Source organism: Aquarana catesbeiana, linkage group LG01 (assembly GCF_042186555.1).
Source record: "Aquarana catesbeiana isolate 2022-GZ linkage group LG01, ASM4218655v1, whole genome shotgun sequence".
In the NCBI taxonomy this organism is placed as follows: Eukaryota; Metazoa; Chordata; class Amphibia; order Anura; family Ranidae; genus Aquarana; species Aquarana catesbeiana.
Genome location: NC_133324.1, coordinates 525,376,343 through 525,400,655, shown reverse-complemented (window position 1 = coordinate 525,400,655; position 24,313 = coordinate 525,376,343). Strand labels below are relative to the sequence as shown.

The window sequence follows — 24,313 nt, the reverse complement described above, 5'->3', positions numbered from 1 at the left end:
TAGAGCGAGAGAAATAATTCTAGCCCCAGACCTCCTCTGTAACTCAAAACATGTAACCAGTAAAAAATTTGAAAGCGTTGCATATGGGGATTTTTAAGTACCGAAGTTTGGCGCCATTCCACGAGCGTGTGCAATTTTGAAGCATGACATGTTAGGTATCTATTTACTCTGCGTAACATCATCTTTCACATTATGCAAAAAAATTGGGCTAACTTTACTGTTTTGTTTTTTAAAGCGTAGAACTGTTTTTTCCACAAAAAAACACATTTGAAAAATTTCTGCGTAAATACTGTGCAAGACAAAAAGTCGCAACGACCGCCATTGTATTCTCTAGGGTCTCTACTAAGAAAAACATATATAATGTTTGGGGGTTCTATCTAATTTTCTAGCAAAAAAATGATGAATTTTACATGTAGATGAGAAATGTCAGGATTGGCCTGGTTGGTATGGTGGTTAAAAACTTGCAGTACATTTTACTAAACGATTACATTGGACTTGATTAACGTGAGCCCACGATTTACACTCTGCTCACTGTCCTAATTAGTCTTCTAGATGAACACCAAACCATATTCAAACGAATTGCCTTTTATTAAGCTTCCATCACAAAATACAACACAGAAAATGGAATCGCGGACGCAGAAATCCCCCGCGAATTCTCACGTGCACTCCTACCATGAGCCGGAAGTGGTAACAAAGAGCGGAACCTTCCAGCATCGTGGCCAGGCAACGGTAAGCGATTAGTGAGGTCTTTCACCAATCAGAGACACTTAGAAGATCTACGCATGCGCACCCCTTTCCGCCATATTTCTTTTTTCTAGTTTTTTTCATCTCGTGTGACGTCAGGTTTGTCGCTCGTTTTTTGCTGGAAACGATTGTCTCTGTTCTGCGCCGCTCTTTTGCCTCATCAGAGTGGAACGCTCGCGCGGGTAAGATTTCGTTTGTGTTTGTGTTTGTGTGTGGTAATTCCCGGGTGATGGCACGGAGCAGAGCTGGAAAGGACTGAAGACCTCGCTTCACGCCCTCATCCACGCTAGGCCGTTTGCTAGAGGCTGCACTGCGGCCTGTTAAAAACGTTACGACGAGGCGTCATTTTTTTTTTTACTAAAATCTTCAATCCTTTGGAAGAGGGATTGAAGCAAACGAGATGACGATGAGGATGGTGTGGGGAGCTTTGGGAAGCGTATATTTATCAACCGATGTGTTGAAAACGTGAAGGTTTACCCGTAGACTTGCGTTTAATTAACATCGCTATGTTATTTTAAGGCGATGTGCAATGCTTTGCTATAGAATCCTTATGCCACTGTTTTTATACATCACGCGAAACTGGCTGATGTAGTGTGAGTTAATACTAGTGATTTTTTTTTTTTTTTTTTCAATATATATTTAGAATATGGCCTCACTCAGCCATATGAGCTCCTCGGGTTGTGCAAGCTGTAATAATAGCCACAAAGTATATAAAACGGCTTTGTGTGTTTGCCTTGTAAAAGTAGCAATAACATTACTGTGCTTCAAATAGCCCTCTGGGTGTGATCCACCCTTCAGGTCCACCAACTACGGAGTGATTGACCCAAGACCAGTTGCTCTGCACAAGGGGAGGGAGCAGAAATTTGCGGCCTTCATTACAGAAACTGCTGCATAGAGGCAAAGTAAATGAGTTTCATGCTGGATTACTGCAGAGATCTGGAAGAAATACGCATAGCATACCAAGATTCTTAACCCCTTTACGCCCCAGTAACCCATATCTGTGGCAGAAAAAAATCTGGGCTTTAATGCACACACACCGTGCATATATGCACCGCTGGGCAGGCTATGTTTATGTGCTGGGAGCGAAGACTGAGCTGACAAAAATGGCTCTCGGTTCTGAGAAAACATCGATAGACAAGCAGGACCGACTTCGGATCATGTGACGGGCAATCACCATGGTCACATGATCGCAGATTCTTCCAGCCCCTCTGGGCGTTAAGATCATCTTAAGGGGATTCCAGGGTGGACGGGGAAAGGGTTAAAAAAATATATAATTAGCCACTTCTGGACCGCCGCACGCCGATATACAGCGGCTGTTTGAAGAGGGATATCTTTGTTTTGGCAGCAGCTAGCTGCCATAACCCACGGTATCTTCTTCAGCGGGCGGTCCAGTTTCCGATAATAGTGGTCTCTGTGTCGGATTCGCTGTGAGATCACTTTTATTGGCGGTGGGAAAGAGGGCGCACCCTCTTGCTGCTTACTGGAGGCAGCGGCGGAGGTGATTGGGTTCTCTTCCGTGTGTAGTATGGAGTCGAGTAAGGGGAAGATGGCCCCCACCCGTCTCCATGTCATTGCATGGTGGAAGCGACGTCAAAACGTCACTTCCGCCCATAGCTTTTAAAGGGCCATTTTTTTTTTTTTTTTTTCAAATGATAAAATATTTTTTCTTTTGTTGCATTTTAGTGTAAATATGAGATCTGAGGTCTTTTTGACCCCAGATCTCATATTTAAGAGGTCATGTCATGCTTTTTTTCTATTACAAGGGATGTTTACATTATTATTATTAGTGACACAATTTTTTTTCTTTAAAGAACAGTGTAAAAATGAAAAGGTAAAATAAGAAAAAAAAAAAAAAATTTAAAGGCGTTCCGTCCCGCCGAGCTTGCGTGCAGAAGCAAACACATATGTGAGTAGCGCTCGCATATGAAAACGATTGGTAGAGCGAGAGCAATAATTCTAGCCCTAGACCTCCTCTGTAACTCAAAACATGCAACCTGTAGAATTTTTTTTTAAACGTCGCCTATGGAGATTTTTAAGGGTAAAAGTTTGTCGCCATTCCACGAGCGGCCGCAATTTTGAAGCGTGACATGTTTGGTATCAATTTACTCAGCCTAACATTATCTTTCACAATATAAAAAAAAAAAATTGGGCTAACTTTACTGTTATTTTTTAATTCAAAAAAGTATTTTTTTCCAAAAAAAAGTGCGCTTGTAAGACCACTGCCCAAATACGGCGTGACAAAGTATTGCAACGACCGCCATTTTATTCTCTAGGGTATTAGAAAAAAAATGTATAATGTCTGGGGGTTCTAAGTAATTTTTCTAGCAAAAAAAAAAAAAACTGTTTAAAGTGGAGTTCCACCCTAAAGTGGAACTTCTGCTCATCGGATTTCTTCCCCCCTCCGGTGCCTCAATTGGCACTTTTCAGGGGGGAGGGGGGTGCAGATACCTGTATAATACAGGTATCTGCACCCACTTCCGGGAATAGCTAGCCGCAAATGCCCGCCCCCCTCCCCTGTTGTGTTGTGGGAAACACACAGTTCCCACAACACAACGGGGACCAGTGTAGACGCACAGCGCGACTCGCTGAGGATGGCGGTGGGGGCAGCCGAGAGACGAGCGATCGATCGGCTTCGGCTGCCGACATCGCTGGACCCTGGGACACGTAAGTGTCCATTTATTAAAAGTCAGCAGCTGCGGTATTTGTAGCTGCTGGCTTTTAATATTTTTTGTTTAAGGTGGAGCTCCCCTTTAACTTGCAAACAACAAATCTCAGAAAGAGGCTCGGTCCTTAGGTGGTTAAGGATAAGCTCAGGCATGTTGACTCCACATGCCCACCCCCGCCAGGAAGCTGACACTCTGCAGCGCTAATCACAGATAGTGAGACATTTCCCGATCTGTGAAGCCACGGATCGGGAAATGTCTCACTGCTCGTGATTAGCGTTGCGAAGTGTTGGCTACCTGGCGGGCACGTGGAGTTGCGAACACGCCTGAGCTCCTCCTTAATTTATAATATATAATTTTAGGGTTGTTGCAGCCCTGAGTCTTGGGGTGGGAGGGACTTCCCTATCACGCGACCACTGTGATTGGCTGTCGCATGATCTGGAGTCCATCCCTCCATTTCCCGATCATAACTAGAGCATGAATTTTGTCTTTCTGACAGCTCGCTCATTGTGCTGGAAGTGAGCATGCTCTCAACACAGAAACCTCAACCACAGTGGACATGTATGGACTTTTCTTGCAGCCACACATTTCTACTCATGACAATCTTGAGTAAGAGTAGATGAGTTTAGCATTTACTTCCTGGAATCCAGCTGCCCATAGCTCAAGCATGCAGACAGGAGAGGTGTGCTTAGCCGAGAGCCCCTCCTGAAGACCGCTGGGATATATGACATCATTTCCCTATGCCTGGAAACCAGGAAGTAATTGAAGAGAGATGGGAAAGTATTTTATATTTACTTTTCTTATCTATTTGCAAACAGCATAAGGATTAAAAATAGTCAATGATAAAGCATTTGTTACCCCAACACGTCATATTCCTGATATGTGCCTGCTGTACAATGTAATGAGAAAATATCCTGTTCTTTGTATTGCTTACTTTATGTGGAATCCCTGGTGTCCCCTTGCTTTCCTATTTACTGACCACACTAAGCAGTAGAGGACACCCCGTGGTCATTCTCTAGCTATGCTGGAAACTCAGTGATCAGACTTGTCCTGACATGCCCCAACTGCGCAGCCATTCACTGGGAAGCTTAGTGTGCTGTTGCCTCTCCTCCCCCAGCTCTTATGCAGCTGAGAACAGAGGGCATGTGATCACTTATAAAAAAAAAAGAGAAAAGGGCATTTATAATGTGTTTTTTTTTTTTTTTTTTTCCATGCCTTCTAGTAAAAAAAACCTCCCACACAGTATGTAAACACTGGCTAGGCGCACAGTTAACACTTTGATTGCCCCTGATGATGTTTTTCCAGCCAGTGTCATTAGTACAGTGACCGTGCATATTTTTAGCACTGATCACTGTATTAGTGTCATTGGTCCCCAAAAAGTGTCTGTACAATTTGTCGGCCGCAAGATCGCAGTCCCACTATAAGTTGCCGATTGCCGCCATTACTAGTTAAAAAAAAAAAAATTCCATAAAAATATTCTAAAGTTTGTAGACGCTGTAACTTACGTGACCACACAATTATCAGTTAAAAAAAACGCAGTGGCATATCTCCAAAAATGGCTTGGTCATGGGGGGGGGGGGGTAAATCTTATGGAAGTCATGTGATTAAAGTGTATCTGAACCCAAAAACTATTTTTCAGTATATTTGGCATCATGTCTTAAGCCTCATGTACACTGTATGCTATTGATGCTTTTCACTCCTGCTGGAGTTAAGCAGCAGCAAATGCGTTTTGCAAGGGCGTTAATGTACGTTCACACCTCTTGCGTTAATACATTCTATTGGGCAAAATTCTGGCCATTAGAATGCATAAACATAGGAAAGCATAAGCGTTAATGCGCATCACGGAGCTTTTGAGCTTTTTTTTTTTTTTCTCAAAAGCTTCCCCTCGAACGCACAAATGGTGTTTTATTTTCTGTTTCTAAACTACTCTGCCACTATACTCCTGAAAATGCTTTGTGCTGGACACACAGGCTAAAGTGGAGGGGAGTTTACAGGCAGAAAAAAAAGCTGAAGTGGCTGTTGAAGCAGCTTTTTTGAGCGTCAGTGTACATGAGACCTGAGGCAACCTCTTCTGAACAATTTTTTGGACAGCCTGAAAACATGCATGCCACGTTTAGCTGCGTTCGCATCTTAGAGCGTTTATTTAGGATAACATCATAAGACCCTCCCAAAGCACAAAAAATCTGTCTTAACTATTTCAGCCATTCTGTGAGTAGCAGCAGTGTACTTGTATCTACCTCAATTAAGATGCTTTTACTATGGATCCCATAATGAGCATATGTGAGGAAATACTCCTGGTGTTGCTATAATGATGAGGCTGAAAAGACGTCGGAAATTGTGTGTGTGTGTGTGGGGACCAGAGTTCGTTGCTACTGGACTCATCCATTGATTGCACAGCGCATGTCTGTAGGATATTTTCCCAACATTGGATTGGATCATGCGCTTATTAGGGGCATATAAAATGAGGTTGACGTGCTGATGTCATTGCGGTGTACCTTGGGAGCGGACGGGTGTCTGCAAGCCGGCCGGCAATCTTTTATGGAAGTTTTTATCTTCATCTCTTGTAAGTGCAATATTTTATTTTTGATAAATCCTAAATAGTCCAATTTATACTATGGCGAGTTCTTCATTTTCCTTGGTACATGGTCAATGCTAAATCTTGAATGTCCGATGATTTGAGCTTACCTGGTTCACCTTTTGCGCAACTCTTGTGAGCTATTGTTGGATACAGGTCCGGATATTGATCAACATTACAGGCTTGTCAAGCTTGCCTTTTCGGTAAGCGCGTAATTCATGTGGTGGAGGTGCACATCTGCTGGTGGTGTTTTTGTCAAGAGTTCACTTCATTTGCATGCAACAATTGGATTATTTTCTATGATCCCTTGAGCACTGTTTATTATTCATTATCTTTAGTGGTATACAGACTGTGGTTTTTCTTTTGTACCACAATCCCTTGCTCACTTTATTTTATTTTCTGGAATCGTCTTCCAGGGCAGAATCAGAGAGATAGGCTCCTCCTCCCTGAAACAGGAACAGGTCAACCATTATAAACTTCACAGTCTTACCTGCGTGCCTCAGTTGTTTGTGTTTCCTCCGGACCTACAGGAGCTGCAAGAAACGTTTGTTATTTTATTTTGTCTCTGTGCTACTTGCAGGAGACCCCCTGCCAGCATCCCATTCAGCCCAGCGGGGCCTTGGGAGGGTGAGCAGGAGCAGCAATATTGAGCAAACTTGCTCTGCCTGAGATTTCACCCCTATAGAGGGGTCTGCAATCATTCCCCCAAACTTATACAGATGCACTGCTATTTTTTCCCCCATACCGTTTTGTTTTCATGCTGGTGGGACCTGCTGCTTCTGCTTCGATCTGGGCCCTGTGATCACAATGTGGTGGATACCTCTCTCCGCGTGGGTAGGTGTCAGTTTTCCACTCTGTGTCTCTTACAGCTGTCCATCAGCCCGCCCGATTGCCTCAACGCTGCGATTGGCATCCTCCGTACCCTGCAGAGCCGGCTCCTTTCCCGTGGAGGCTCCATGGAGTGTACCAAGATGACGCTAACGCCGGAAAACGTCACTTATGGTCACACGGTTCCTGTTGGCGTCCATTTTTCCGTGGGGCCAGAAGGTCAGTTCAGAAAGGTGGGAATTTCAAAAAAATTAAAAAAAAGTAGCAGCAGAGTCCCCCTCCTTAATGGAAGCTCAGGAAGGAGGACACCAGCAACAGCGGTATGTGCAGGTACATCCACCAACCTGCACAGGGTCAGCTGGGGCCGGAGCTTAGGCAGTTAAAAAGGCTCCTCTAAGCAGAGGATCCTGGTGGCTGACGCTTTTCCGCCCTGCAGATCCTGCAAGCCAGGACAGCTCCAAGGTAAACCAGTGTACTCCAGGGTTCACCCCTGTCTTAGCCTCACTACAAAACTGCCCACTTACAGGCAGTTTTTTTTCTTTCTACCGCTTACCTCACGGGGACCCTTTTTGTGCTTGATTTCAGGCAAAGACCCCAGAGGAAAGTAAGGCAAAGGCAGCAAAGCATGTGCTTCGTGCAGCCACTGGTTTTCACCTGAATAGAAAAAACCTCTATGCCAAAAAATGCATAGACAAAATGGTGGCCAAAGAATCGCAAAGTTACCTCCAAAGATCTGCTCAGCTCTTTCAAAAAAGAAATAGAGCAGAAGACACGTATAACCTTCTAAAAGACATAGCCAACACGCTAGGTATTAAAGAGCAAAAAGCTGCAGAGCTCACACTACACAAAATGTATAAAGGGCTACAACCCAGGAAACCTAGAACATTTCCTGTACACCAAACTCTGAAAGACATTGTCAAAAAAGAGTGGGAAGACCCAGAGAAAAAACTCTTCATACCAGCTGCGGTCAAGCGCAGATATCCATTTGCAGAGACAGACAACAAAAGTGGATGCCTCCCTGGCAAGAATCGCAAATAAAACTGATTTAGCCTTCGATGACGCGGGTACCTTCAGCGACCCCATGGATAAGAAAATAGAAGCCCTTTTAAAGAGGGCCTGGGAAGCGGGGGCTGTGAATCTGAATCCAGCAATAGCTTCCACCTGCACAGCCCGCACCCTGCTAATCTGGTTAACCCAGCTTCAGGAACTACTGGAAAATGACACATCTAGGGAAGAATTAATAAAAAACCATCCCTACACTGACTAGAGCGGCAGCTTTTCTAGCAGATGCCTCAGCTGAAACTGTCAGGATATCTTCAAGAGCCACAGCGCTACTCAACTCAGCCTGAAGAGCCCTCTGGCTGAAATCTTGGGAAGATGATATCTCCTCTAAGAACAGACTGTGCGGAATTCTGTTCACTGGAGACCTACTGTTCAGGCTTGAACTAGAAACAGTACTAGACAGAACCGCAGCAAAGAACAAGGGCTTTCCCCAAACTAAAAAGAAACAAGGGAAAGCGCCCTTTCGGCAGATTAAAAAATTCAACAAGCTGGGAGCAAAGAAGCGCTGGGGACAACAAAACAAAACAAAAAAGGCCAGGGTGAATTCATCCTCAAGCCTCCTAACCCAAAAAACAGTGACTGTCATCAGGTGAGGGCAGACTTGCAGCTTTTTCCCACCAATGCATGGAAGCAACAAGAAACAAATTCATCATACGCACCATAACAGATGGCTACACAATAACATTTTCCACCCGCCCCCCAACCAAGTACCTAGTAACCAAGCTACCAAAAGACGAAGATCGAGCCAAGGCCTTTTTAGAGTCACTGGAGCATCTACTAGATCAGAAAGTGATTTGCCATGTACCTCAAGAAGAGGAACCAAGAGGGTTTTACTCCCATATTTTTGCAAAGAAAAAAAACCGTCAGGCAAACTAAGACTCCTACTAAACCTCAAGCCACTCAACAGAGGAATAAAATACAAAAAATTCAGAATGGAGACTATTTACTCGGTCAGAAACATCCTATCTTGGGAGTCATTTATGGCGACAATAGACCTACAGGTTGCTTACCTACATGTCCCCATAAAGGAGGATCCTCAAATTTCTGAGGTTCGCAATACAAGGGCCAGCAACCACTCTGCACCTGCAATATACAGCTCTCCCTTTCGGCATCTCTTTGGCACCCAGAATCTTCTCAAAGATAATGGCAGAAGCACTAAAAGGTCTAAGACAACAAGGCATTGGCATCATACCATACCTAGACTATCTACTGTTCTTTGCAGACTCAGCAGAGACCTTAGAGGTCAATCTTGTGCACAAGTATGTCCCATCTGCAAAACCCAGGGTGGATAGTGAATGCAGAAAAATCAGATGACCCCAAACCAGAGAGTGGTGTATTTGGGCTATGTACTAGACTCCAGACTAACCAGGATCTTTCTAACAGAAGAAAAGAGCAGAAAGATAACGCAGGCAGTAAACTCTCTAAAAGGAACCCACGCCATTGCAATCAGACAGGAAATGGCAGTACTAGGGCTGATGACGGCTTCAATACCGGCCATCACATGGGTGCAGATCCACATGAGACCACTGCAAAATTCTGTCCCAGTGGGAAGGCAACCACTCATCCAAGTCCATTCCAGTTCCGACCATGGTCAAACAAACACTCCAGTGGTGGCTCCATCCGCTTCGATACATCGAAGGGCCCAAACGGACTCAATCCGACCCGTCAGGATCACCACCGATGCCAGCTCCCTAGGCTGGGGGGCACACACGGAGGGCCTTTGCACACAGGGAAAATGGAGCTCCCAGATGGTCCCAAGCCTCCTCAAATATGAGAGAGCTAAAAGCTGTGGAGGAAGCATTAAAAGCATTTAAACCAGCAATATGGGGGAGAGACGTAAGGATACAATCTGACAACACCACGACACTGGCATACCTAAACAGGCAGGGAGGGATAAAGTCCCAAAGCTTGATGAGACTGACAGAAACTATCCTGCTATGGGCAGAACCAAACATAAGGTCTATATTGGGCATCCACCTGAAAGGGACAATCAATACACTGGCAGACTTCCTGAGCCGGAAGACCATAAAAGAGGCCACTGTTTTATGGTCCCTGTTTTGTGGTCACTGAACCAATCGACCTTCGCACAAATCACCCTGACGAGGGGGGTACCCCAGGTAGATCTGTTCGCCTCCAAAGCGAACACAAAATCGCCAACATTCTTCTCACTAGATTCCACAGATGGCAACAGTGGAGTAGATGCTTTCAGCCAAAACTGGAGATGGCAACTGTGTTATGCATTCCCACCAACTGCCATAATACTACGAGTGATTCAAAAAAATAAAGACAGAGAGAGCAAGGGTGATACTAATAGCACCACACTGGCCCCAAAGGGCATGGTTCAGCCACTTGAAGAACCTCAGCATCCAACCTCATCTGACATTGACGGACCGGCTGGATCTTTTATCACAAGGCCCGGTCAACCATCCGAACCACAGAATCCTGAAGCTTTCGGCTTGGTTACTGAAAGGATAAGACTTCAGAATAAAGGACTGTCAGACAAGGTGATCAATACCATCCTAGACAGCAGAAAGCCAGTAACTAAGGCAATCTATGAGAAAGTGAGGAAAAGTTTGTCTCCTGTAACAAAAACAAATCAATCCCCAACAGTTCTGGAATTCCTGCAAGATAGGGCAGACAAAAATATCTCCATAGGCACGCTGAAGGTACAAGTGGCAGCACTCTCCTCAATCATGGACACCAGACTCGCAGAGGATCCGCTGATAAAGCGATTCCTAATGTCACTTAAAAGAGCTAGACCGGCTAAAATGAATAGAACTCCAACTTGGGACATGTCCACGGTACTCAGAGGGTTTCTCTCCCCTCCATTCGAACCGATGGAAGATAGCCCAGACAAAAACCTCACTTTAAAAAGGCACTTCTTATGGCCCTGGTATCGGGCCAGAAGAGTGAGCAAAATCCAAGCCCTGTCTGATGGAACCATACTGCCCAATACATTTAGACAAAATAATTCCCTCGCCAGACACGGCTTTCCTACCCAAGGTGTCTTCAACGTTCCATAGAAAACAAAATGTCATCATCCCTTTGCTTCCAAAAACTATGGACAGCAAAAAAAAGACACAACAAACTAGATGTAAGAAACCCACTTGTGACATACCTCGAAAGAACGAAGGACTGGCGAAGAACGACCTCTCTTTTTGTCCATTATGCAGGAGTCAACAAAGAGAAGCAGGTATCTAAGAATACCATCAGCAGATGGATAAGATTGGACATACAGATGGCCTACGAGGCACAAACTCTCACTCCTCCTGTCAGGATCAGAGCACACACAACCAGAGCCTGGGCAACCTCCGGTCGCAGATCTGCAGGGCAGCGACATGGTCGAGCTTCAGTACCTTTGCAAAGCACTATCGTATAGACCAGCTGTCCGACCAAGACCAGGCATTTGGTCGCAAGGTGCTCCAGTCTTTATCCCCACCCTTGTAAGTATTGTTTGATCCCCTCGGATACTGCCCTGGAAGACGATTCGAGAACATAGTTAGGTACCTGGTAACTCTTTTTCTAAGTCTTCCAGGGCAGCACTAGTTCCCACCCTTAAAACGATAAAAACCAGGTACAATGGGGGAGCTTCAAGCTTACTGAGATTTCCTTCGGTGCTTTAATGCAACTGAGGCACGCAGGTAAGACTGTGAAATTTTATAATGGTGGACTAATGTGTTTCCTGTTTTCAGGGAGGAGGAACCTATCTCTCGGATGCTGCCCTGGAAGACTATTTAAAAATAGAGTAAGGTACCTGGTAACTCTTTTTCTAAGTGCAGCTTCTCTTTTACATTTTGCAATTTATACATGTGTGTATCTCACATTTGAGCTGCTGCAATTTTTATACTTTTCTATTTTTTTTCACTGTAAAACATTTTATCAGTAGGTATAGCGTGGCCTTTTCTTTATAAAGTAAATGGCAACCAAAGAGTAAGATAGCCTCACACGATACTTCTGGTATGCTTCAAGCATATGACAGGAAACGACTCTCCCACAGTATACTAGATTTATTAGGATAATAAAAAGCAGGTTAGCACTAATCATGGGGGCATCGCAGTAGAGAATGTATTGGATTCATGTGTAGATTTGTACAATGCTATAATTTTATTAACGATGGACTTCCAGAAGTCTAAGGTAGGGGCCTGGGTAGATTTCCCGCCCCTCAGTTTTTCATCGTGTCAACATGCCGGTGGTATACCCACAGGTAGATTACTACAGCACTGTATCCATAAGCTACCGGTGAAAAGAACTTTAAGGGTTTTTATGTAGAACAATCTACTTGACATGAAGAGCACTGCATGTTTTAGCCACTTCAATACAGGGCACTTTCACACTTTCCTGCCCAGGCCAATTTTCAGCTTTCAGCGCTGTCACTTTTTAAATGACAATTGCGTGGTCATGCTACACTGTACCCAAACTATATTATTATGTATTTTGTTCCCACAAATAGAGCTTTCTCTTGGTGGTATTTGATCACCTCTGTGGTTTGTATTTTTTGCTAAACAAATGAAAAAAGACAGAAAATTTTGAAGACAAAAAAAAGGTTTTCTTTGTTTTTGTTATAAAATTTTGTAAATAAGTTTTTTTTCTCCTTCACTGATAGGTACTGATAAGCTGCACTGATAAGCGACACTGATGGCACTGGCAGGCATTTTACTTTGGCACTGATTAGCAGCTGCCTGGGCACAGATTGGCATTTCGCTGGTGTTCTAGGGTGGCATGCCTGGTGGTCCAGTGTGGTAGCCATCCCTGGTGGTAGTGGCGGCATCCTGGGTGGGCATCCAAGGGGTTGCTGCGCTGATAATCAATCAGCACAGACCACACCCCCCCCCCCCCTGTCAGGAGAGCAGCCGATCTGCTCTCTACTCTGACAGATGCGAGTGAGGAAAAGCCGATCAACGGCTCTTCCTGTTTACATCCTGATCAGCCGTGATTGGACACGGCTCATCATGTGGTAAAGGGTCTGTCAGAGACTCTTTACCTAGATCGGAGTTGCGGTGTGTCAGAATGACACACCGCAACAACAATCGCCGTGATGCGCGCCCCCTGGGGGCGTGCAGTGGCTTGATATCCTGGCAACGTCATATGACGTCCAGTCAGGATATCGCAACCACTTTGCCGATGTCATATTGCTATATGACGGGTGGCAAGTGGTTAAAGTATTGGTGTATATCCTGCCAATCTTTTCATGATTCACTGGAAAGGAAGTAAGGGATGTTCTGCAACATAAGCACTGACACTACTGTGCTAAAAAGCATTTTTTATTCTCTTGCAATGTGCCTTGCTAGAAAATCTAACTACTTAAGAGTCAGTTCCCTAGCACAGGTCCTCCTTTTGTGCAAGTCATACCCTCTACTGCACATAATTTTTATGTAGCTGCTGGAAAATAAATCACTCAAGACTGCCCACAGTACATTTACGTCATTACATTGACAATAAATACCAGGGTTATGGCAGCAGCTAGCTAGCCATAAACCTGGTATTTTTTTGTACTGTGGGCGATTCTGGGTCTAATAAAAGTGGTCCTGGAGGCAGATTCGCCACGGGATCAATTTGATAGGCGGCGGTTAGCTCAGAGCCGGTCCGATCAGTGTGTGGGCAAGATAGCCCCCACCTCGGCTCTATGCCCTTGGAAGACCCGAGCGACGTCACTTTCGGCCCTAAAGGGATGTTTGTTTTTTCATTTTTTGCTTTTAAATGTGAGATCTGAAGTCTTTTTCACCCCAGATCTCGCAATAAAGAGGACCGTCATGCTTATTTCTATTACAAGTGATGTTTACATTCCTTTGTAATGGGAATAAAGGTGATCAAAACCAAAATTTAAAGGGACAGTGTAAAAATAAAAAGTAAAATAAAAAATTTAAAGCGATCTATCCCTTCGTGCGCAGAAGCGAACACCTACGTCAGTCGCTCCCACATATCTAAACTATGTTCAAACCACATGTAAGGTATCGCTGCGATCGTTAAGACGAGAGAGATCAATCTAGCACTAGATCGTCCTCTGTAACTCTAAACAGCTAATCTGTAAAAAAAAAAAAAAAAAAAAATTCAAAGCGTCACCTATGGAGATTTTTAAGTACCTTAGTTTGCTGCCATTCCACGAGCATGCAAAGTTTTAAAGCATGACATGTTGGGTATCTATTTACTCGGCCTAATATCTTTCACATTACAAAAAAATGGGGCTAACTTTTTTACTTTTTTTTTTTTTTTTTTTTTCCCCCAGAAAATTGTGTTTGTAAGAATGCTGCACAAATACGGTGTGACATAAAATATTGCAATGATTGCCATTTTATTCTCTGGGGTCCCTACTTTAAAAAAATATTCACGTGTGTGTATATATATATATATATATATATATATATATATATATATATATATATATATATATATATATATATATATATATATATATATATGCTCTAAGTCATTTTCTAGCAAAGAATACTAATTTTAAACTTGCAAGCAAAAAGTTCCAGACAAGGCCTGGTCTTAGTGGTTAAAGTTTAATGCTGTAGTGTGATGATGGTACTAGCAGCACTCCAAGGTCTTTTGGGTTTGTACATAAGAGGGGCCTTTACAGTTAAGATGGTTCTAAAGGCAGAAGTGTGTGTGTGGTGGTGTGTTTTTTTTTTTTTTTTTTTTTTTTTTACAGTGGAAGATTGTTAAAATCATTAGTTTGGAGACAGGGTTAGAAACATTAAAATTCATAATTGGTAAACTTGTTTGGCCTAAGAAAGCTTGTGATTTCTGTTTGGAAGTCCATTGGTTGTACAGAAGGAACTGCGTCACCTTTCATTCCTGCAGAGAAGGGGAGAAAAAAAGAAACCTAGTCAGCTCTGAGTGCCAAGATTTTAGTTTTTGGTAGATTCTGGAGATAAACAGTATCTTTTTGAGCTTCCAGGAGTCTGCACACCTACTGCGGCTACTACGAATCAACTTACCACTTACTGTGTAAGATTTTTAATCTGTTTTATATTCAGTAGAATGCAATATGATAGGTAGGGATAAAGTTGAGCAGGATAAAAAAATATGGTAGGTATTATTCCTCTGTTGAAATATTAATGGGAAGTAAACCCATCACTTTAACCACTTCAGCCCCGGACCATTTGGCAGCTCAATGACCGGAGTACTTTTTACAATTTGACACTGCGCTGCTTTAACTGGTAATTGCGCGGTCATGCAATGTTGTAGCCAAACGAAATTTGCGTCCTTTTTTCTTTCCCCCACAAATAGAGCTTTCTTTTGATGGTATTTGATTGCCTCTGCAATTTTTTTATTTTTTGCGATAGAAACAGAAAAAGACAAATTTTTAAAAAAATATATTTTCTACTTTTTGTTATAAGAAAAATCCAATAAACCCAATTTTAGTCATACATTTAGGCCAAAATGTATTCAGCCACATTTCTTTGGTAAAAAAGAAGTCAATAAGCGTATATTTATTGGTTTGCACAAAAGTTATAGCATCTACATACTAGGGTACATTTTCTGGAATTTACGCAGCTTTTAGCAGCTTTTAGTTTGACTGCCTTTCATTTCTTGAGGTGCTAAAATGGCAGGGCAGTACAAAACCCCCAAATGACCCCATTTTGGAAAGTAGACACCCTAAGGAAATTGCTAAGAGGCATGTTGAGCCCATTGAATATTTTATTTTATTGTCCCAAGTGATTGAATAATGACCAAAGAAAAAAAAAAATGCAAATAGTTGTCACTAAATGATATATTGCTCACACATGCCATGGTTATATGTGGAATTGCACCCCAAAATACATTCTGCTGCTTCTCCCGAGTACAGGGGGATACCACATGTGTGGGCCTAGTCGAGTACGGGCCCCGAAAACCAAGCACCAGCTATCGGGCGTAAATTTTTTATTTCACTCCCCACTACCTATCAGTTTTGAAGGCCAACCCCCCCCCCCCTCAAATGACCCCATTTTGGAAAGTAGACACCCCAAGCTATTTGCTGAGAGGCATGGGGAGTATTTTGCGGCTCATTTGTTTGTGAAAATGAAGAAAGAAAAGAAAAATTTTTTTTTTTTTTTTTTCTTTCAATTTTCAAAACTTTGTGACAAAAAGCGAGGTCTGCAAAATACTCGCCATACCTCTCAGCAAATAGCTTGTGGTGTCTACTTTCCAAAATGGGGTCATTTGGGAGAGTTTTGTGCCATCTGGGCATTCCATGGCCTCCGAAACTGATAGGCAGTGAGGAGTGAAATAAAAAATTTACACCCTTTAGAAAGCCTGAAAGCGGTGCTTGGTTTTCGGGGTCCCGTACGTGGCTAGGCTCCCAAAAAGTCTCACACGTTTGGTATCCCCATACTCAGGAAAAGCAACAGAATGTATTTTGGGGTGTAATTTCACATATGCCCATGGCATGTTTGAGCTATATATCATTTAGTGACCACTTTGTGCAAAAAAAAAAAAAAAAAATTGTCTTTTTCCTGCAACTTGTGTCAAAATATAAAATATTCCATGGACTCGACATGCCTCTTAGCAAATAGCTTGGGGTGTCTACTTTCCAAAATGGGCAAAATGGGGTTATTGGGGGGGGGGGGGGGGGGTCGAACTGTCTTGTCATTTTATGCACAACATTTAGAAGCTTATGTCACACATCACCCACTCTTCTAACCACTTGAAGACAAAACTTTCTGACACTTTTTGAAAATATTTTTTTTTTTTGCAAGAAAATTACTTTGAACCCCCAAACATATATATATAATTTTTTTTTTTTTTTTTTTTCACAGTATTTGCGCAGCAATTTTTCAAACCCCCCTTTGTTTTTCCTCAGAAAAAAAAAAAACAAAACATTTTTTTTGAATGCACTAAAACACACTATATTGCCCAAATGTTTGATGGATTATAAAAAAAGATGATCTTAGGCCAGGTACATGGATACCAAACACGACATGATTTAAAATTTGCGCACAAACGTGCAGCGGTGACAAATTACATACATTTTTAAAAGCCTTTACAGGTTACCACTTTAGATTTACAGAGGAGGTCTACTGCTAAAATGACTGCCTTCGATCTGACCTTCGCGGTGATACCTCACATGCATGATGCAATTGCTGTTTACTTTTGCGTTTGCCTTTGCGCGAGAGTGGGGGGGGGAGGGTGCTTTTTTTTTTTTTTTTTTTTTTTTTTGTTATTATACAGGATTTATATAGCGCTGACAGTTTACGCAGCGCTTTACAACATTAGGGCAGACAGTACAAGTACAATACAATTCAATACAGGAGGATTCAGAGGGCCCTGCTCGTTAGAGCTTACAATCTAGGAGGGAGGGTCAAGTTATACAAAAGGGTAATACCTGTGGGGGATGAGCTACTGGAGAAAATAGTGCAGTTGTTAGATGGAGGCAGGATAGTCTTCTCTGAAGAGGAAAGTTTTCAGGGATCGCCTAAAAGTGGATAAATTTGGAGACAGTCTGACAGATTGGGGTACTGAATTCCAGAGGATGGGCGAGGCTCGGGAGAAGTCTTGGAGGTGGATATGGGAGGAGGTGATGAGGGAGCTAGAGAGCAGGAGATCTTGGGAGGAACGGAGATGGCGATTAGGTTGGTATTTTGAGACTAGGTTAGTGATGTAGCTGGGGACACAGTTGTGGATGGCTTTGTAACTTATTGATAGTATTTTGAATTTAATTCGTTGGGCGAGTGGTAGCCAATGGAGGGATTGACAGAGAGGGGTAGCAGACACTGAGCGGTTTGTAAGGTTGATGAGTCTGGCAGCCGCATTCATGATGGACTAAAGGGGGGATAGTCTATTTAAAGGTAAGCCAATGAGGAGTGAGTTGCAGTAGTCAAGGCGAGAGATAACCAGGGAGTGAATCAGGAGCTTTGTGGTTTCACTGGTTAGAAAGGGACGTAGTTTAGAGGTGTTGCGGAGGTTGAGGCGGCAAGCTTTGGAAAGTGATTGGATGTGGGGCTGAAAGGAGAGTTCAGAATCCAGGATAACACTTAGCACCCTGACGTGGGGACGGGTGGATGGTTTTGCCATTGCTCTTGACAGAGAAGTCAGGGGAAGAGGCACGTGGGGGAGGAAATATAAGCTTGGTTTTGGACAAGTTAAGCTGAGGAAGTGGTGTGACATCGATACAGATATGTCGGTTAGTAAGTTAATAATGCGTGAGGAGACTGATGGAGTGAGTTGAGGGGTGGAGAGATAGATTTGTGTGTCATCAGCATAGAAATGATATTGAAAGCCATGAGAGGCTATCAGCTGACCCAAGGGAAGAAGTGTAGATTGAAAATAAATAAGAGGTCCAAGAACAGAACCTTGGGGGACCCCGACAGAGAAGGGAAGAGGAGTGGAGGAAGTAGAATTGTAAGTGACACTGAAGGTGTGTTGGGATAGGTATGATGAGAGCCACTGAAGAGCACAGTCACGGAGACCGAGGGAGTAAAGTTTTTTTTTTTGAGGGGGGGGGGGTGGGGGGTGGTCAACCATGTCAAAGGCAGCTGAAAGATCTAGAAGTAGGAGTACAGAATAGTGTCTGTTGGTTTTTGCAGTTAGTAGGTCATTTGTGGGTTTTAAAAGAGCAGTTTCTGTGGAGTGTTGAGGGCGAAATCCAGATTGAAGGGGATCAAGAAGGTTGTTTTTAATGAGGTGGTCACTCGGTTGTAAACCAGGCGTTCAAGGAGTTTAGAGGAAAAGGGGAGCAAGGAGATAGGGCGTAGGTTGTTAAGATTGGTAGGGTCCAAGGACGGCTTTTTGAGTATGGGAGTACCCAGTGCATGTTTTAGAGCATCGGGGAAGATGCCAGAGGTGAGGGAGAGATTGAAGATGTGGGTCAGAGGGTGACCGTAGCATTTGAGAGGGAATAGGGTCCAGGGTCCAGGGGACAGGTGGTTAGGTGGGCGATAGGAGTTTAGCAACTTTGTCTGGAGTAGCAGATTTGAATAGGGGGGAGTGTCAGTTGTACCTGACATGGGGTCTTAGCTGGGGGAGATACCTGTAGAGTGGAGATTTCATCACGGATTGTATCAATCTGGTTTTTAAAGTGATTAGCGATTTCCTGGGCAGTGAGTAAGTCAGTGGGGGGAGGCGGTGGAGGACAAAGTAGAGAGTTGAAGGTAGAGAAGATTGGATTGGATGAGAAGGTGATAATAAGAGTTGTAAAATAGGTTTGCTTGGCAGTGTGGAGGAAAGAATAGTATTTTTGGAGGGCAGATTTGTATTGGTTGAAGTCTTTGAGAGACTTAGTCTTGTGCCACAGACGCTCAAGAGCGCGACTACATTTTTTGAGAATTTTAGTGTCATCTGTTTGCCAGGGTTGTAGGGGTCGAGGCCTGATTCTGCGTGTAGTGAGGGGAGCGAGCTTGTCCAGGGTGGAGGACAGAGATTTATTGTAGATTGACATGGCTTGATTGGGGCAGGACAGGGGAGATATTTTGTCATAGAGGTGGTCAGTAGCTGAATAGAGGAGAGAGGAGTTGAAGTTGCGAACGTTTCTACGGGTGATGGTTAGGCGATTTGGGAGAAAGGTGGTGGAAAACGGGGAGAGAAACTAATAAGGTGATGGTTGGAGAGAGGAAAAGGATTGTTTGAGAAGTTGCATGGAGTGCATAGGTAAGAGAATACAAGGTCAAGGGTGTTGCCATCAGAGTGAGTAGAAGCCTGTACCCATTGCTTCAGGTCAAATGAAGAGGTTAGACTAAGAAGTTTAAAAGTAGCAGGAGTGTTTGTATTAGCAGGGATGTTGAAATCACCGAGAAGGATTGTGGGAATATCCGAAGAGAGAAAGTAGGGTAGCCAGGCAGAAAACTCATCAAGGAAAGTCGATAATGGTCCAGGGGGCCGGTAGATCACAGCAATTCTTAGGGAAGTAGGAGAGAATAGACGTATACAGTGAGCTTCAAATGATGAGAGTGAAAAAGAGGGAGGAGGGTGAGTAACCTGGAAGGTGCTCTGGGGGGATAGGAGGAATCCCACTCCACCTCCCTTGCGTCCATTAGGCCTAGGGGCGTGAGTCCAGTGAAGGCCACCCTGGGAGAGGGAAGCAGGAGAAGGGGTGTCGTATTCGTGGAGCCAGGTTTCTGTGAAAGCAAGTAGATTAAAGGAATTAGTGACAAAGAGGTCATGAACAGCAGTGAGTTTGTTGCAGACAGAGCGGGCATTCCAGAGGGCGCAGGAGAGAGGGAGGCTGGAGTTGGGAAGAAGAGGAATGGAGACTAAATTGTGTAGATTGCGACTACTGCCAGAGGGTGTAGGGTGATGGGTGTGTTGGGCACAGTTAAATAAGGGGGGCCCAGGGTTTGGGGAAATATCTCCAGCGATTAGAAGCAGAAGAGTGAGGGAGGTAATATGAGAATATGATTTGTATGAGGGGACATGCTTCAATATCCTGGGGGGTATGTTAGCAAGTGGGCTTAGAGTTAGAAAGAGGTGATGAGTGCAGTAATAGGGGGAGGGGAGAAGTGAGGGTGATGTGTACAGGTTGTGGGGTGGAGCAGAGGGATGAAGAAAGAGTTTGAGGAGAGAGGCAGCAATTGTGAAAAGGAGGAGAGGTAAAGAGTGCATGTTTCAGAGAGGAAGATGATAGAATTTGGAAATGGGGTCACCTGCAGTCTTTTATAGTTAACTTTTTGCAAATCGCTGAAGTGCAAGAGCAGAAGTGCCACTTATTTAAAGAACCCCACTTCTTTGGAAGAACCCCTGTATGTGCAGCCCCCTGTATGTGTTCCCCCGTAAGGAAGGCCTTGTTTTTATACTGGGTGTGGGTTGAATCTGGCAATTAATCAATTAGGAGGGCATATTAGGAACACAGCTAGCAGGGCATAACTTTCACACCACAATCAAACTGCAAGGGGACTAGAAGGCCAAAATTGTAAAGATAATGGAACACATAATTTAGGTAAGACTTAATGGCTAAATAAACATTGAAATAATGTGAGCATGGCTACAGATGGAGTTGAAACAGTGGTGACAAACAGATTTACCAAATATGCATTTGTACAGTCAGGCAATATTCAGTTTTAAGGTATGTGGAGGTATAACGCAGGTTTACCAAATATGCATTTGTGCAGTCAGGCAATATTGAGTTTTAAGGTATGTGGAGGTATAAATGCAGGTTTACCTGTGAAGAGAGAAGATGATGTTCAGATGGATGGTGCAAGAGCAGAAGTGCCACTTATTTAAAGAACCCCACTTCTTTGGAACAACCCCTGTATGTGCAGCCCCCTGTATTTATTATCTCAGGGAATGTAAATATCCCCTATGATGGCAATAGGTCATGAAATGCTCGTAGCTTCCGGTATTTTAGGCCATAGAGATGATCGGAGCCGTTCTGGTCTCTGATCAGCTCTATGGTAAGCTGGCGGAACCACCGTCTGCATTTTCACTTTCCCTGTTGGGACAGGAGAGCCAGAGAAAACCATAGAAGAACTACAGCGCTGGAGTCACGGCTTTATGTATCGTGGGAGCAAATGCTGTTGCTGTCAAGATAAATAAATACGCACTGCAGCTGAATGACGTACCTGCTAAGCAAATGATGGTTAACAATAAAACAAACATTACATACCTGCAAATCAAATACAATAAAACAACAATAAAAATAAAACGGAGACAACGCTAGATATAGAACAATAGTGAGCGGACAGTAGAGCGAACATAGTTACATAGTAGGTGAGGTTGAAAAAAGACACAAGTCCATCAAGTCCAACCTATGTGTGTGATTAACATGAGAGAGAACAATAGAGAGAAGAAAAATACTATTTTTTTTTTTTTTTGTTTTTTTTTTTTTACGTTTATAAAAACTGTAAAAAAAAATAAAAAAAATAAAATAAACTATAAACTGAACGTTGCAGATTAGGGTCTCTCAAAATGTGATGGCCATCACATCTTTCGAGACCATGTGTACGTGTGCCGATGACTGCGTGGTGCTATACCCTATGCTGATACTCAACTAGTGTGTGATAGCGTTCGAAACAGTCACCAATGCAAAGACCAGGTTGGTCAGGACAGGAGGGACAATAAAAGTGGGTGTCATGCCCAAATCCGCGCTTTCTACAGACACGAAATCTTCGTTGGGGTGTTCTTTGGCTAGGGCAGTGGTTCTCAACTCCTGTCCTCAGGACCCACTAACAGGCCAGATTTTAAGTATTACCTTGGGGAGATGCAGACTGGAATACTGCAATCACTGAGCAGCAAATGATATCACCTGTGATGTATTTCAGTTATCTTGCAAACCTGGCCTGTTGGTGGGTCCTGAGGACAGGAGTTGAGAACCACTGGGCTAGGGGTACCAGAGAGGAAATGCGGAAAATGCCTCTCATGCAGCTGGCTTGCTGCATTTGCGTTGGGAAATTGGGCCAGAGCACCGTCTGGAAACAGAAGGGTTCTGATGATCTCTTCCTGGAATTTAAGGAAGGATCCAGTTCGTCTTGAAGCTCTGTATAGCACATGTGCGTTCAGCAAAGCCAATTGAAATAAGTATACAGACACTTTTTTTTTTTTTTTTTTATACCAGCGTCTGACCTTACGGGCAATTAGGTACGGCGCCAACAACTGATCGTTGAGGTCCACCCCTCCCATATTGAGGTTATATTCGTGGACACAGAGGGGTTTTTCCACAACACCAGTCGCCGCAGAAATTTGGGCTGTCGTGTCTGCGTGCAGGGAGGAAAGAACAAACGTTATTCTTAACCATCCGCTTCACAGCAAGTAAATTATTACATCTCAAGCAGGCTCTCTCCCCCAGCCTAAGACGGGAATCTACAAGCCGCTGGGGAAAGCCCCGGTAATTAGATTGCACGGTGCCACATGCGCCAATTTAATGATCAAACAAGTGGCACGCTTGTGTAATTGTCCACATACAAGTGGTACCCCTTTCCGAAATAAGGGTGACACCAAGTCCCACACCATAAAACTACATGTATAGCCTGTGGCCCTGTCACAGAGCTTATACATCTTGACCCTGTATCTGGCACGCCTGCTGGGAAGATACTGTTTGAATGACAAGATACTTCATCAGGGGATCATCGACGCAGACAACTTGATGGGGTAAACAAGGCTGCAAAACATTGGTTGAAATGGTTTACGAGGGGCCGAATTTTGTAGAGCCGATCAAATTCAGGGCCACCCCGAGGACGACAGAGTTCATTGTTTAAATGCATGAACCGCAAGATCTGCTCGTAATCGTGTCCTGGTCATGGAGGCAGAGAACACGGGCGTATGGTGAATTTGGTCAGTGGACCAATATGACCGCAACTCACTCTTTTTAGTTACGCCCATGAGGAGGGATAGGCCCAGAAAGGTCTTAACCACTTAAACCCCGGACCATTTGGCTGGCCAAAGACCAGAGCACTTTTTGCGATTCGGCACTGCATCAATTTAACTGCCAATTGCACGGTCATGCTACGTGGCTCCCAAACAAAATTGACGTCTTTTTTTCCCCACAAATAGTGCTTTCTTTTGGTGGTATTTGATCACCTCTGCGGTTTTTATTTTTTGCGCTATAAACAAAAATAGAGCGACAATTTTGAAAAAATGCATTTTTTACTTTTTGCTATAATATCCCCAAAAAATATATAAAACCTATTTTTTTTTCCTCAGTTTGGGCCGATACGTATTCTTCTACATATTTTTGGTAAAAAAAATCGGTTTGCGTAAAAGTTATAGCATCTACAAAATAGGGGTTAGTTTTATGACATTTTTATTTTATTTTTTTTTAATTTTTATCGTGACTGCACCATTATGGCGGACACATCGGACAATTTTGACACATTTTTGGGACCGTTGTCATTTTTACAGCGTTCAGTGCTATAAAATTGCACTGATTACTGTAAAAATGACACTGGCAGTGAAGGGGTTAACCACTAGCTGGCTAGGAAGGGGTTAAGTGTGTCCTAGGGAGTGATTCTAACTGGTAGGGGGCGTGGCTACGAGTGATACGTCACTGATCATAGCTCCCAATCACAGGGAGCTATGATCAGTGACAGTGTCCCTAGGCAGAGCGGGGAGATGCTTGTCTACATTAGCATCTCCCCGTTCTTCAACTCCGTGAAACAGTCGCGGGTATCCGCAGGACCCGCGATACTACTTGCGGCAGGGTCGCACGCACGTGACCACAGGACGGCAAATTCAAAGGGACGTATAGGTACGCCCATTTGCCCAGCCGTGACATTCTGCCGACGTAAATGTACATGCGGCGGTCGGCAAGTGGTTAAATTCGGAGACCGTAATTGGTCTTCATTCTCTGGCAAGGGTCAGCGAATTTTGGTGAAAAACAGCAAATAAAAATCAAGTGACGTAAAATCAACTGTTTCTACCTGAATTCCGGGTTGGCCATGTGAATGGGGGAAGCACAGGTGCTGCAGAAGTAGTGGGTTCCCAATTAGGATTGGCGAATGCAGCAGGAAGGGCACTATGGGCTCGATGGGCCTGTCTTTGTTTTCTTGGTGGCAGCGGGACACTACTCCTGCTTGCCACCTCGCCAGCTTGA

At 43.7% G+C, this 24,313-nt stretch overlaps 1 protein-coding gene across 2 annotated transcripts in view; it reads left to right on the top strand.

Annotated features, from left to right (window-relative positions):
* Positions 1–772: 772 nt before the first annotated feature.
* ELAVL1 (ELAV like RNA binding protein 1) overlaps positions 773–24,313 on the top strand; it is a 121,771-nt gene continuing 98,230 nt past the window's right edge. For both annotated transcript variants that reach the window (XM_073594638.1, XM_073594631.1), the window contains exon 1: positions 773–926. The gene's annotated coding sequence lies outside the window, so the exon portion shown is untranslated. The remainder of the gene's footprint in view (positions 927–24,313) is intronic.